Here is a 14,319-nt window from a genome sequence, read left to right as displayed (position 1 = left end):
AGGAGAAGGTAGTTTACAATAGGATGTGGGCTCCTATGGTAATTTAATGCCTGAGGATCATAGGTGGTGCTGACGTTAGTGTTGCTGAGGAATTGCTGCAAATACAGATGAAGCTTTGCTTGTTCAGATACTTCATCTTCAGCTGTGTGGCCCAGTTCCTAACAGGCTACAGCCAGTACCGGTACTGGGGATTTAGGACCTCAGACCTAGCAGCCATTACTGTTGTCTCTGTGGTGAAGCCCTGATTTTCTCTGCCAGAAGCCAAAGTTATGAATCCTGCACGAGTTGATCTCTATGCCTGAAACCCTCAACTCTGATGAGCTGCTAGTGATAATTTTAAAGGAGAATATAGGGTTGATATGAGGGGTCCTTGGTGCTATCTGAGCTTGTTTTTTTTTTTGTTTTTTTTTTTTTTTGCAGATGCATAGAATAGAATAAGAGAGTTGGATGGGACCTTGGAGGTTTTTTAGTCCAACTCCCTGTTCAGGCAGGAAACCCAGAGGTGGGTTGCTACCAGTTCACACCTATTCGGTAGAACCGGTTCATCAAATCTACCGAACTGGTTAGAAGAGGTTCCACCAGTGGACCCGGAAAGCAGGCCACACCTATAGAAGAGGTTCCAAAAATTTTTGAAACCCACCACTGGGTTTCATGATTATTCTACACTATCATGCTCATATTTATAAAACTCAGTGCCTCTGTGAAAGGTAAGGATGACTACTGCGTTTGTGGTGCAATCAGAACATTGCGTGTGTTGAAGTTGTTTTAACGCAAACCAAAGATGCCTTTTAAAAAACAAGTTTACGTCATATTCTTATGCATGCCAGTGCTGTGTGTGAGGTAATTTAAGGTGGTTCTGACAAGTGTCGTCGGCATCTTCATATCCAGTCACATGGGCAGCAAGCCACTCCCATCCGGTCACATGGGTGGCAAGCCACTCCCACAAAGAAGGCCACACCCGCAGAGTAGGTTCGAACAATTTTTGAAACCCACCACTGAGGAAACCCTACACCACTTTAGACAAATGGTTATCCAACATCTTCTTAAAAACTTCCAATTTTGGAGCATTCAAAACTTCTGGAGGCAAGTTGTTCCACTGAATAATTGTTCTAGCTGTCAGGAAATTTCTCCTTAGTTCTAGGTTGCTTCTCTCCTTAATTAGTTTCCACGCACTGCTTCTTGTCCTGGAGAATAGTTTGACTTCCTCTTCTTTGTGGCAACCACTGAGATATTGGAACACTGTTATCATGTCTCCCTTAGCCCTTAGCCCTTCTTTTCATTAAACTAGACATACCCAGTTCCTGCAAATATTCTTCATATGTTTTAGCCTCCAATCCCCTAATTATCTTTGCTCTTCTCCACACTCTTTCCAGAGTCTCAACATCTTTTTTATATCATGGTGACCAAAACTGGATGCAGTATTCCAAGTGTGGCCTTACTAAGGCATAATAAAGTGGTTTTAACACTTCACATGATCTTGATTCTATCCTATGTTTCATTATCCAAGCTAGGTAACATCATCAGTGCTAGTAGCAAGAAAACAAACTCAGAAAGCACCAGGGACTCCTCAGTGGTACTTTTGGCTAGTCTCAGACTGGGCCAGAATTTGTCTTTACATGTTGAGCTGCCCTGCCAATGACTACCAAGTATGTACACCCAGTTAGGCTAAAGCTTAAAATGCCTGAGTGTGGCGATGTGGGGTATGGGAGAGCCAAACAATGGGCTGGTAAAATCCTGCCATTGTGATAAACTTCTTCTCTTGTAAAATAATATCACTTAGAAAATGCTGACAATTTAGTTGTTCTCCTGAGAATGCTCCTACGTTGAACAGAGAGTGGGAAGGTATGTCAGAATAACAATGTGTAGATATGAGTGGGCAATTAAATGCCCACAAACCACTATTTTATAGTAGTTAATATAGCATCTTTTGTTGAAAAAAATGGTCTCCATCTCCAATAATTAAAATCAAAGAGCTGAATCATTCAAGCGTCTTCCAAGCATTAGGCAAAACGCCTACATCCTGTAGCTGGAAAACAATTGATAAACTTAATCATTGCTATTGTTATACAGAGTTCTCTGCTCTTACTTTAGAGCAGTGTTTCTCAACCTTGGCAACTTGAAGATGTCCGGACTTCAACTTCCAGAATTCCCCAGCTGGGGAATTCTGGAAGTTGAAGTCCGGACATCTTCAAGTTGCCAAGGTTGAGAAACACTACTTTAGAGTGTTAAAAACAACAGTGGGAAAGATGCCTTTTTTCTAATTAACTCAAATATGTTCTGGGAAATATTGCTTACCACTAATTAAAGAAGAAAGGGCACTTAATAAGCAAGCAGGAGGTGCAAAATCTTGATGGTTGGAAGAAAGGGGTTGTGAACAGAACAACAGAACATGTTTACCTCTGAGACCACTTATTGAGCTATAGTACCTAAAGATAGATCTGCAAACTATAGTGGCATTACTTGTTGCCTTTATATTTTAATACTTTTTTCTTTAAATCGAGAATGCATAGTTAACATTGACAGAACTCCAGTAAAATCCATACAGAAGCCTTTGCTAAATATTGTTGAAGTTTAATGTCTTCTGATACATTGTAGGGACTACCACATTGTAGAGAATATCATCCTATATTTATTAAAAAGTGATTATTATATAGAATTTTCCCAATCATTAGAAAAAATAAGTAGGTAAACCCAGAAGTGGGATCCTACCGGTTTAACAACCGGTTCACTGATTGCACGCTTTGTGAGTGCGTGTGCCTGACAAGTGCAGTTTGCAGAGAAATCACCTTCCGCATTAATGCTGGGAAGGAAAACAGCTGAGAAGCAGAAATCCACTCTGTTGCACCGATCAGCTGGGCTTCTGAAAACAGCATATAGGTGAGTATAGCACAGGGACAGGCGGGCAGGGCCAGCTCAAAGTCGGAGGGAACTGGTTTGCTGCAGAGATGGGTTCCTACCAGTTTGCATCTATTCGGTAGAACCGGTTCGTCAAATCTACAGAACTGGTTAGAAGAGGTTCCACCAGTGGACTCGGAAAGCAGGCCACACCTACAGAAGAGGTTCCAAAAATTCCAAAAACCCACCACTGGTTCGCTCCCAGCTGATAGTCAGAGCTACTGATTTGCCTGAACTGGTAGAATCCCACTCCTGGATAAACCTAATCAGAATATCTTAGGGCTACCTAAGAGATATTAGAGAACAGAACACAGGGGAGATGGGCAGCATAAACAGTTAATAAATAAAATCTTTTTTTTAAAAAAAAATCTATTGATGCTTCTGACCTCTCCTAAGCTACCTTCCTGTTTTGAGGTATATATTCCCATTGCCACATCAAAGAAAGATTTAATTATCACTTGGATTGGTTATATTATCCTTCACCATAGAAAGTAAACAGCTTGAGCTGTGTGTGATTGTGCTAATCACATTTTTGCCTAATTATCCTGTTGATAGCTCTGCTGGCAATACCAATACTTTATTGATGTGAACAACTAAATTGGTTTGATGGTGCATTAGAACATGTTGACATGATAAGTTTATCAACCATGTTGATATGTTAATACATCTGAACATATTGACACGTTGGGTGTGATGGAGCTACTGTAACTTTATTTTTAGATGTCCTATTTTAGCATCATTTTATGTAATGTGTTTTAGCATGCTATAAAATGATATATCAGGAGAAATCAACTAAGAAAGGCAATCCATATAAAATTAAAAGGTCTATGAATGTATCAAATGAAAGAAGAGCTGGAAAGTTAGTGTTGCTTTTATCCCATTATTCTCTTCTTTGCACAAAGAGGTTTAATGCACATTAGAACATTTTAATGAGTACATGGTTTCTAGCATTCTTTCTAGCACCCTTTTCTAGTAGCACACGTCGGAGGCATTTGCCTTTTTCTTCTGTGTAATAAAATAATGTGTTTGTTTACATCAACCTGTTTTTTTCTCTCCACATGATGCATATTTGTGGACCATAATAACTGATCAGGAAGAATTTTTTTTTGGGGGGGGGGTTATAATGGAGCAGTCACCCACATTCTGAGTCATTGCCCAATGAAGCATGTTGTCCCATTCTCGCCCCCTACATTCTGGATTTCCCCTCCCCTGCACCTCCCACTTGGATCCAGATTTCAGTTACAATGTGGAATTGGCTAAGTGGGAAAAACTTTGGATACTTAATCAGAAACTAACAATGGCTACGGCGTATAAAGAAAACCTTTATAAGATGTTCTACAGATGGCATCTCCCTCCAGCACGGCTCTCCAAAATGTTTAAAAATCTGGCCCCAAATTGTTGGAAGTGTAAAAAAAACCACCAGGCACTATTTATCATATGTGGTGGATGTGCATTGAGGCAAAAAAAATATATATATTGAAAAATGATTCAATCATGGTTAGAACAAATGGTGGGAGACCAAATTTTGTTTAAACCAGATTTTTTTCTCCTAGGTATAATACCAGAGAGGTTTAAGAAAGATACACTTTATTTAATTATACATGTACTAACTGCGGCACGCATAACTTATGCACAAGATTGGAAAAAAGAAAATACACCATCAGAGCTAGATATAATCAGAGAAGTGTTGGCCCGTGCGGAAGCAGATAGGCTCACTCTTGAACTTAAAAATAAAGGGGAATCAGAATATTTCGAAGTCTGGAACAGATTTTATGACTGGTATAAGACAAGGTGACAAGACTGGAACAAACTGTATATATTGTGATTGGACAGAAAGATAGACAATGTATTCAGTAGGCTTATTGTTAATGGTTGAGACTAGCTGTATATAATGTGAATGTATGGTCCACTTCGACTTCGCGGTACTGCATTGTTTTAAATGTAAAAATAATAAAAAATATATTGGGGAAAAAAACCAATAAAAAGCATGCTGATGCAAAACCCCTTGTTAGCAGAAGCAATAACAGCAGCAACAACAACAAAATGCATTATAATGTGGTTATTTGGGCCAGAACCAGTAAAACATCTTTTTCCCACTTGGCAATTATATTAATATATTGATCTCAGACAAGTCTACTGGTCTTCTGAATGAATATGGATTCTGGATTCTTTAACAGTGGGCTGGGAGTGACCCAAAGGCTGCAAAATTGTGAGTGTGCATCTTCCTGCTGCAGGCATGAAGACAAAATGTATTTATGGAACCTCATTGGTTATAATACATTTCAATAAAGTATTATATTCATAATCTCATTTATTTGTCCCCCAAGGGCTAAGAGAATGTGATCTGTTTTAATGAAACAGGAGCAATAATAAATGTATGCCATTCTCCAGCCTAGCTGGTTGGTGGGAGTTTTTATGACCCCTTTTAGAAGATTCAAGGAACAGGGGTTGAATCAGGGACCTCTGAACCCAAAAACTTGCTCTGTCATTGTTTTATGATATTTGTATGAGAGCCAATTTCCAACTGGATGAGAAGTGACAATATTGATAAACTAGAGTTTATTATTCTGTTAAATAAAGAAAGTGAAACTCCTAACCTCTGCAATATCTTTATCTCTAAAAATTCATAAAAGATCTAAAAATCATTCCACAACAGTTTTTTTTCTTTGAAGCTTGATCTCTATCCTAAATTCATTCAAAATATATAGAGAGATGACAGATGAGAGACAGAGACAGATGGAGACAGAGACAGATAGACAGACAGACAGACAGACAGACATGCCATCAACAATCTTGTAGCAAATTTGCATTTTGAGATCTTTTCTGGTAGGATAGTGGAACTTATATTTTCTAAAGATTGGAGAAATATTCTACATCTGATCTTACATAAATTAATTGGCTCAGAAGTTACTTGGCAAATAGATATTGCTGTCTTTTTTTAAAAAAAAGATCTCCAATTGTTGTAAATTGTAACTGACCCCAAATGAGGCTGTCAGACTGTATACCTGTGGAAGTCACCGGGATCATATGATCCCTGAAGTGAAAGATCTACATTCATTGTTAATTATCTACTGGGCACCATTGAAGATGTTGGTGTTGACGTTGAAAACTCAATAACCAGTTTAAGACCTGACTATCTGAGGGATGATTCTCCAGTCATGAATCCGTTCAGCTGGATCAGCAGGAGAGGGCTTCTGCTTTTAGAAACCCATCCAGCTATCTCAGAGCCAGGATGGTGCAGTGGTTAGAATGCAGTCCCATTGCAGGCTATCTTGCAGCTCATTGCCAGGAGTTCAATCCTGAGGACATTCAAGGTTGAATCAGCCTTCCATCATTCCGAGGTCTGTAAAATGAGGACACAGATTGTTGGAGGCAATGGGCTGATTTTGTAAACCATTTAAAGCACTATGTAGTGATATATAAGTCTAACTGCTAAGTGAGAGAGGTCTTGTTTTCCATGTCCCCCTCCCGCAGGCTAGGGAATGAATTTCCCAAGGAGGTAAATTTTGACCTACTTTACAAAAAATGCTAAAAAAAACCAAAAAAAAAACCAGATTCCATTTCACAAGCCATTAACTAGCAGTTATTTAATGATATTAATTTTAATTTCTGCTTTATTTTCTGAAATGGATAGTTCTATTTTATTCCCCATTGTGTAATTTTAAATTCCTATAAGCCACCTTGAGTAAAATAAGGTGCGAATTCAGTAAAATTTAAATATGTTTTCAGGAATAGCAAAAGACCTAGATTATTACAAAAAGGTATTGTCAGCCTCTGTTTTGCTGCTTGCTTTTCGGATGCCATTGAAACGGGGAGGGAGGGGATGGTATTTGGGTGTGGGAAATAATCTGTACAGAGGACTGTTAATTGGAAGTTGTTCTCGCCATCTACTGCACATGTGGCAAGGAGGGAGTTTCCCGCCAAGGCCAACTGTCTGGCATACCAACCTGATGATGATTTTTGAAGATGTCTCCCACCTGACAGCTGCAGAGATATTGCATTGGACTATGGACTGGGGTTACCAAAGGGAGGGGAATGGGTCATGTATTGATATCTACTGCTCGTGCGTGCTTTTGCTCGGATCCAGCTTTGGTTAGCTTCTATTTACTTATAATCAGTAAAAGTACTCTTAATTCTGCAAAATAGCAATAGCAATAGCAGTTAGACTTGCATACCGCTTCATAGGGCTTTCAGCCCTCTCTAAGCGGTTTACAGAGTCAGCATATCGCCCCCAACAACAATCCGGGTCCTCATTTTACCCACCTCGGAAGGATGGAAGGCTGAGTCAATGCTGAGCCGGTGAGATTTGAACTGCTGAACTGCAGATAACAGTCAGCTGAAGTGGCTGCAGTACAGCACTCTAACCACTGCGCCACCTTGGAGCAGGTTTGGAGTTGAATGGTTTATTTCTTGGTTATTAAGTGAAGCAGCCTTGACAGGTATTCAGTTGCATTCTGAATTTCAGTATTTATTTATTCTTGTAACAAATAAATTTACAACCAGTATCTCTATAACTTGATAGAGGGCCTTCTTTGACAAGAGACCTTGGATTTTTATTTTTTTTATTTTTTTGGGGGGGGGATATCAATTTTATTAATAACCCACTTTTCACGCATGCGGAGGCTTCCAGACAAGAATTAGCATTGAATTTAGCTCCTTACTCTTTCCAGACAGTCTAGTTGATATGCTGTGCTTTAATTCTCTCCAACGAGTCCCATAAGAGCAGTGATGGTTAGAAGAAAGATTCTTATTTGTTCCTTTTCTTGTGTTTGGCCTTGGACTGCTTCTCTAATAGAAGTTACTGGCTGAATGATGCTCTTCTCCAGCCTCTACTGCAAAATAAGCTTTATAGTTTGCAATTATTAATTTACAGTTCAGCCAGAGCTGGTAGAAAACAAGCAATTGCTTAGAGACTTCAAGCAGCTATTTTTATAGTGACCAAGGATTTTGAGCAGAATAGGTAATGCGTGATTCTGTACTTCAATAGGACTGAAACCACAGATTTCACAATTCTGTGAGGAAATATCCACAGCATTTTCTCTGCTAAATGGGCAAGGACAGGAGCATTCTTATTAATTGAATAAAACTAGGAATGTTTCCCATAAACTTTCCCATAATTTTCTTGCATAAAATCCAAGATTAACACAGGGTTTGAGGAAATCTGAGGCAAGCTGTCCTCTGGAGCAAATCCTTTGTCAAGTTTTGGCCCTGGGTTTTCTTCTTCCCCAGCAGTGGGCAAAGATTCTTCCTTTTCTCCCTCCTTCATACCACCACCAGCTACAACAGTGACACTTGACTGATCAAGACTGTAGACATTTAGAATGAAAGGGTTTCTAACAGAACCAATTAATCACTGCTACTGACAGCGTAGCCATTGAGAGCATTACAGTAACCATCATACAGAAATGGGATGAGATCGGAGTGAGTTTAGCGAGTTACTATGCAAATAACAGTGGTTGAGTGAGTTACTATGTCATTGCCCACACCTGTCCTGTTCACTTAGCCATAGCAATGCCACAAGGTAAAGAGTTATCTTCCTTCATCTCTGATGGCCTTTCTCTGGTTATTAGCAGTTTTAAGACTTCTGTTCTTGATTAATTTTGAAGATATGCACATGGTTATTCCATCAAATGATTTTTAAAAGGTGGCTTGCAAGCAAAAAGTACTAATAGAATAAACTCTCTAATTCACATTTAACGTGGCTGAGTTCGCACACCATAAGAAGCAAACCATTTTAGTCATCATGATTTACTGAACAGAGCACCATTAGCTGGGCTCACACATTATGGTGAGCTGTTATTGTAGCTAACAAACCATGGGAGTTGGGCTCAAAAAACAACATTAATGCCACAAAAAGTGACATTCTGACTCAGCATTAGATGTGATTCAGGCCAATAAGAATTGGATCAGGACTGCAAATATCCAGGTTGGGGAAAGGTATTAGGCTGTTGGAAGAAATGTCCTTCTGGGTTCAGTTCCAAGTGGGGAAAAAGACACTGGAGACATGGAGGCTGCTTGGAAAGATGGTTTATTGGTGGACAGGACCACATGGCTTGAGTCCTGAACAGAAAAGATGATCACATGCTTCGATGTTGGTGGAGAAAAGAGAAGGAAGGACTGAGATGCTGAGTCCCTAGTTTTATGCCCTCTCTGGCCTTTGATCTTGAGTTTGTATTCTGATTGGTTGTCAGACTCCTATGGGGCCATGCATGGACAACTGTCTAGGCTGCGTTTTGAATCCAGGTTTGGTTGAATTCTCAGATGCCATGTGGTCAGTTGAGTAAAGGGCCAATATTATTATGCCTTAATCCCATCCCCCTGGAGCTAAAGTGGAGAAGTCTTTATTATGTAAAGGGTTTGGCTTGGCCTTCTTAATCGCCCATTGACAAAGTGGGAATGGGCAGGAAGCTAGAGGGAGCTATTCTGTCTTTTAAAACATGTTTCTTCCTTTTCATATCCAGAGAAATATTCTGCTTTTTCAATATTTCCTAGGATATTTCATTTTTCTGGGAGAGGGCTGGGTGATAACTTCCTACAGGGCCTAGGACAATATTTGTTGCTTCAAGGTTCTGGAGGAACAATATTATATTCAACTAAAGTAATAGTAAGGAGACTTAGTTCTGGTTCTGTCCTGAATAGGTTTGCAGTTCTAATTAAATTTGTATTCACCTACACATACAACACACAGAATGACGGAGTGATGTAGAAATTTCAATTTTTGTTCCTTAAGTTACATTCTGAGGATTTCAGAATCAATTCAACGAACCTGAAGTCTCTGTACAGATCCTATTATCTCAGCCTAAAAATCTCTTTCACTTGTTCCTTATGCCTAGCAAAAGATGAAGCATTGACATGGAGAGGGGGAGCCATTTGTTTCCCGAAACACCTAAAATCATAACCAGATTCTTTTGTAGACCTAGATGCTCTGGTTAGAAGAAACGTGTAGGTGCAGATTGTTTGTGAATTAAGGTACTTCTATCCTGAACTAGCGGGCATTTGATTTTAAGTGAACAAGAAAAGAAATGTTGATTCTAAACGAAACAGACACAATAATCTACCAGCATGGATTCTTTTGAAAATACTGACTCTTGGCAAGCATGGTGGCTGACTGCCTTGCCGCATTTGGCCTTAGGATATCCATCTTAGGCAGGGAGTCTGAAATGAAACCAGACATCAGGCCTGGATTTAATAAATAAGAGAGGCAACAAGGTCACACTTCAGTTCAGGACAGCGTAATTACCTCCCACAGGATGGTAACGAATCTAGTCACCCACTCTATCAGTGGAGAGTCTAAGGCTATGCTTAACTTCCTTATTATTCATACCCTGACTCCAGTCCCAGATCAACACACAGCCCTGCAACTTGCTTTACAGTAAAGGCTGGAAAGAAAAGTCCACATTTCTATAGCTACATTCCAAAGAAACCATATGTAAGAGGAGCAAAAAGCAGCAAAGCAGGTCTCCGTATTCCAAGACATTTTCACAGAAGCATCTCCCAGATTGCCATTCAGTTATCGAAGAATAATGTCAGATGCCATGAAATTTTGGTAGGGGAGGGAGAGAACTGTACACTCGTGCTAATCTTTTCTGTCTTAACTAATGGAAGGCAGGCATTATGACATCCATTTCCCCCATATTTTCATTTTGTTTAAATGTACTTTTACGGTGACATGACAGCTCATTTTATAGGTATTTTTTAAAAAGTGAAAAGGGATGGCACTTTCATCCTGTCACTAATAATAATAATAATAATAATAATAATAATAATAATAATAATAATAATAATAATAATAATAATAATAATAATAATAAAAACAGCAACAAACTGGTGGGAACATCAGCCTGAAAATCAGATGGTCAAGATCTTGTGGGATTTTCGCATACAAACAGACAAAATATTGGTGCATAATACACCAGACATCACATTGGTTGAGAAAAATAAGGTCACAATCATAGACATCGCAATACCAGGTGATAGCAGGGTCGCCGAGAAGGAACATGAAAAAATTGCAAAATACCAGGATTTAAAAATCGAAATTCAACAACTATGGCACAAACCAGCATTGACGAAATCACCATCAGTCAAATGCAAAAAGCCGCACTGCTTGGATCTGCACGCATATTACGAAAATACGTTATGACATCCTAGGCCCCTGGGTGGGGCCCGACTAGTAACCAATGCCAAATCCGGCGAAACAACTGGCCGCTGTGATACAATTGTATTATTATTATTATAATAATAATAATAATAATAATAATAATAATAATAATAATAATAATAATAATAATAGGAAGAAAAAGAGGAAGAAGAGGGTCCTTGAGAAGAAGTCTTCTCAAGAAAGCAGAACTCTTGAAATGATTATCATTTCAAAAGGAACTTTTGTTGAAAGACAGCGATAGCAAAGGAAATGAAGGCAGGACCTGAAGTTTCCCACTCAAAGCACTAGGTTAAACTGCTACTAGAAAAGCCCCTCCCAATGACCAATCCCAACAGTGGTGGGTTTCAAAAATTGTTCGAACCTACTCTGTAGGTGTGGCCTCCTTTGTGGGAGTGGCTTGCTGCCCATGTGACCGGATGGGAGTGGCTTGCCGCCCATGTGTCCGGATATGAAGATGCCGATGATATTTGTCAGAACCACCTTAAATTACCTCACACACAGCACTGGCATGCATAAGAATATGATGTACACTTGTTTTTTAAAAGGTATCTTTGGTTTGCATTAAAACAACTTCGACACACGCAATGTTCTGATTGCACCACAAACGCAGTAGTCATCCTTACCTTTCAGAGAGGCACTGAGTTTTATAAATAGGAGCATGATAGTGTAGAATAATCATATCCAAGGACCAGTGGTGGGTTTCAAAATTTTTTGGCACCTCTTCTGTAGGTGTAGCCTGCTTTCCGTGTCCACTGGTGGAACCTCTTCTAACCGGTTCGGTAGATTTGACGAACCGATTCTACCGAATAGGTACGAACTGGTAGGAACCCATCTCTGAATCCCAAGGTGTGAAGATGTTTTGAGAATCTCGGGCAGAGAAGGTGATAACTGCTAACTCCCAGGCACTTTGGTTTCACTTTCTTCAGTGATGAGATAAAGCAGATGGTTCAAAGCACATTCTTCTCCCCCTCCCTAAGATGACCTGAGACACATTCCTTTCCCCCTCCCTATTTCCCACAAGTTACAGCAAAGCAAAACAAAGCAAATAAAATCCCATGCAAAGAATTTCCCTCTCTCAAGCCTCCACCTTCCCAGCAGAATGGCAGTTTCCCTATAGAGAACAATGGGACCTGACAGGAGAAAGAGAAAGAGAAAAAGATACAGTCTTCCATCTCCCAGTTGGATAAGATGTCGATATGTTTCCACATCAGAAAAAAATCTCTCACAGTTTTTAGGCCACTATAAGCAGCAGGTAAGGAACTGCCCTTCCAGAGTTTTCTACTTCCAACAGACAGTGTTGGCTAGCAACCCCCAGGGGGAGAGTTTTCTCTGTGGGAGCCCCTTCCCTCTGGAATGAGCTGCCCCCGGAGCTTCGTATAATCCTTGACCTCCGGTCCTTCCGATGCGCCCTAAAAAGTTGGCTTTTCCAACTTTAAGCTGGCCTGGCCTGAACAAAACAAAATAAATTATTGATCATTGTTAATTTTATTTTTTTAATTTTTTTTATTTATATATATTTTTATTAGTAAAAGAAAAATACAACAACCAATAGCTGGTAAAAGACAATACAACATCCACTGTTTTGTTTTACATTTGTCTGCATTTCAAGACATTCCCATAATATCAAAATCCTTATGGACATCAAAGGTTAGATATCTTCTTCCCTCCCTCCCTCTCTCCTTCCCTTGTTTCTTCTTTCCCACTCCCCTTCCTTCCCTCCCTCCTTCTCTCCTTCCCTCCTTCCTTCCCACCTTTCTTTTCCTTTCCTCCTTTCCTTCCCTTTCCCTTTCCTCTCTTCATCCCCCCTCCTTCTCTCATACCTTCCCCCCTCTTTTCCTCCTTCCTTTCTCTTCTCTTAAGTTCCCTCCTTTCTTCCCTCCTTCCTATCTACTCTCCTTCACTCCTTCCTTCCCTCCTTCTTTCTCACCTTGCTTCCCTACCTTCTTCCCTCCCTCCTTCCTATCCCACTTTCTTCTCTTTCTTCTCTCTTTCCTTCTTTCCACCTCTCCCTTCCCTTCTCTCCTTTCTTTTCCTCCTTTTTAACCTTCCCTCCCTTCTTCTGCCTTTCCCTTTTCCCTGTTCCTCTCCTTTCTCCTCTCCATCCTGATCATTGTTAATTTTAATTGAATCTTTAAAATGTTATTGTTAATCTTAATTGGGTTTGTTTTTTAGATACTCTATTTTTTTTCTTTTGTAATATGTGTGTTTTTTAATGTTGTACACCACCCTGAGTCCTTTGGGAGAAGGGCAGCATATAAATCCAATAAACAAACAAACAAACAATTCCATCAGCCCCAGCCAAAATGTTTGTAGACCTGGTGCTACATCTGGTAGACTCAGATTCTATACCCTCTCTTGAAAATAAGGATTAAGAAAGGGGGGCCCAGAAGCCATAGCATGGTTGCAAGTGTTCTTTTTTTTTTTTGATTCACAGTTTTCCCAGAGCAAAGGTAAAGGTTTCCCTTGTCTAGTCATGTCTTATTCTAGGGGGTGGTACTCATCTCCGTTTCTTGGTCAAGGAAACCAGTGTTGGCTGAAGACACTTCCATGGTCATGTAGCCAGTGGAATTATACACTAAAGCAGTGGTAGTCAACCTGGTCCCTACCACCCACTTGTGGGCGTTCCAGCTTTCATGGTGGGCGGTTGGGGTTTTGTCCGATACTGAAGCACTTTCCTTTTTTTAATTTAATTGACTTCCCTACTTTATAAATCACCATTACTGTGGAACCGGTGGGCGGTTAGAAAATTTCACTACTAACAGAGATACCAAAGTGGGCGGTAGGTATAAAAAGGTTGACTACCCCTGCACTAAAGGATATGGAGTGCTGTTACCTTCCCATTGAAATGGTACCTATTTATCTACTTGAATCTGCATTCTTTGAGACTGCTAGGTTGTTAGAAGCTGGCGCAAGTAAAGGGAGTTGAAACACTTGGGTTTCAAGTCCAGGCTGTCAGCTTTTCAGTTGACAAGTTCAGCATCTTTAACTGCTGAGCTGTCACATCCACTTTTCCCAGGGGGAATGGGGCCAAATGTTTAGATCTCTTTTGTAATGTTTTTTTAATTACAGATAAAAATTCAATTTCTAAATAAACAGTGTATTTTCCGAGTAAAAATAATTTTAGGAAATAATAATAATGTTTACAATAATATTCAATACACTGGTATTAGTCTAATAGCAATAGCATTAACAATAACAATAGGACTTTCACATACAAACGGATTGTCATTTGGAACACAACACGCCCAGATGTCACAGTTTACGAA

Source organism: Thamnophis sirtalis, unplaced genomic scaffold, assembly GCF_051295495.1.
Source record: "Thamnophis sirtalis isolate CommonGarterSnake01/CBP01778 unplaced genomic scaffold, rThaSir2_p1.2 scaffold_5, whole genome shotgun sequence".
NCBI classification, from domain to species: Eukaryota; Metazoa; Chordata; class Lepidosauria; order Squamata; family Natricidae; genus Thamnophis; species Thamnophis sirtalis.
The sequence above is the reverse complement of the archived record's forward strand: the minus strand, read 5'-3'. Positions refer to the sequence as shown.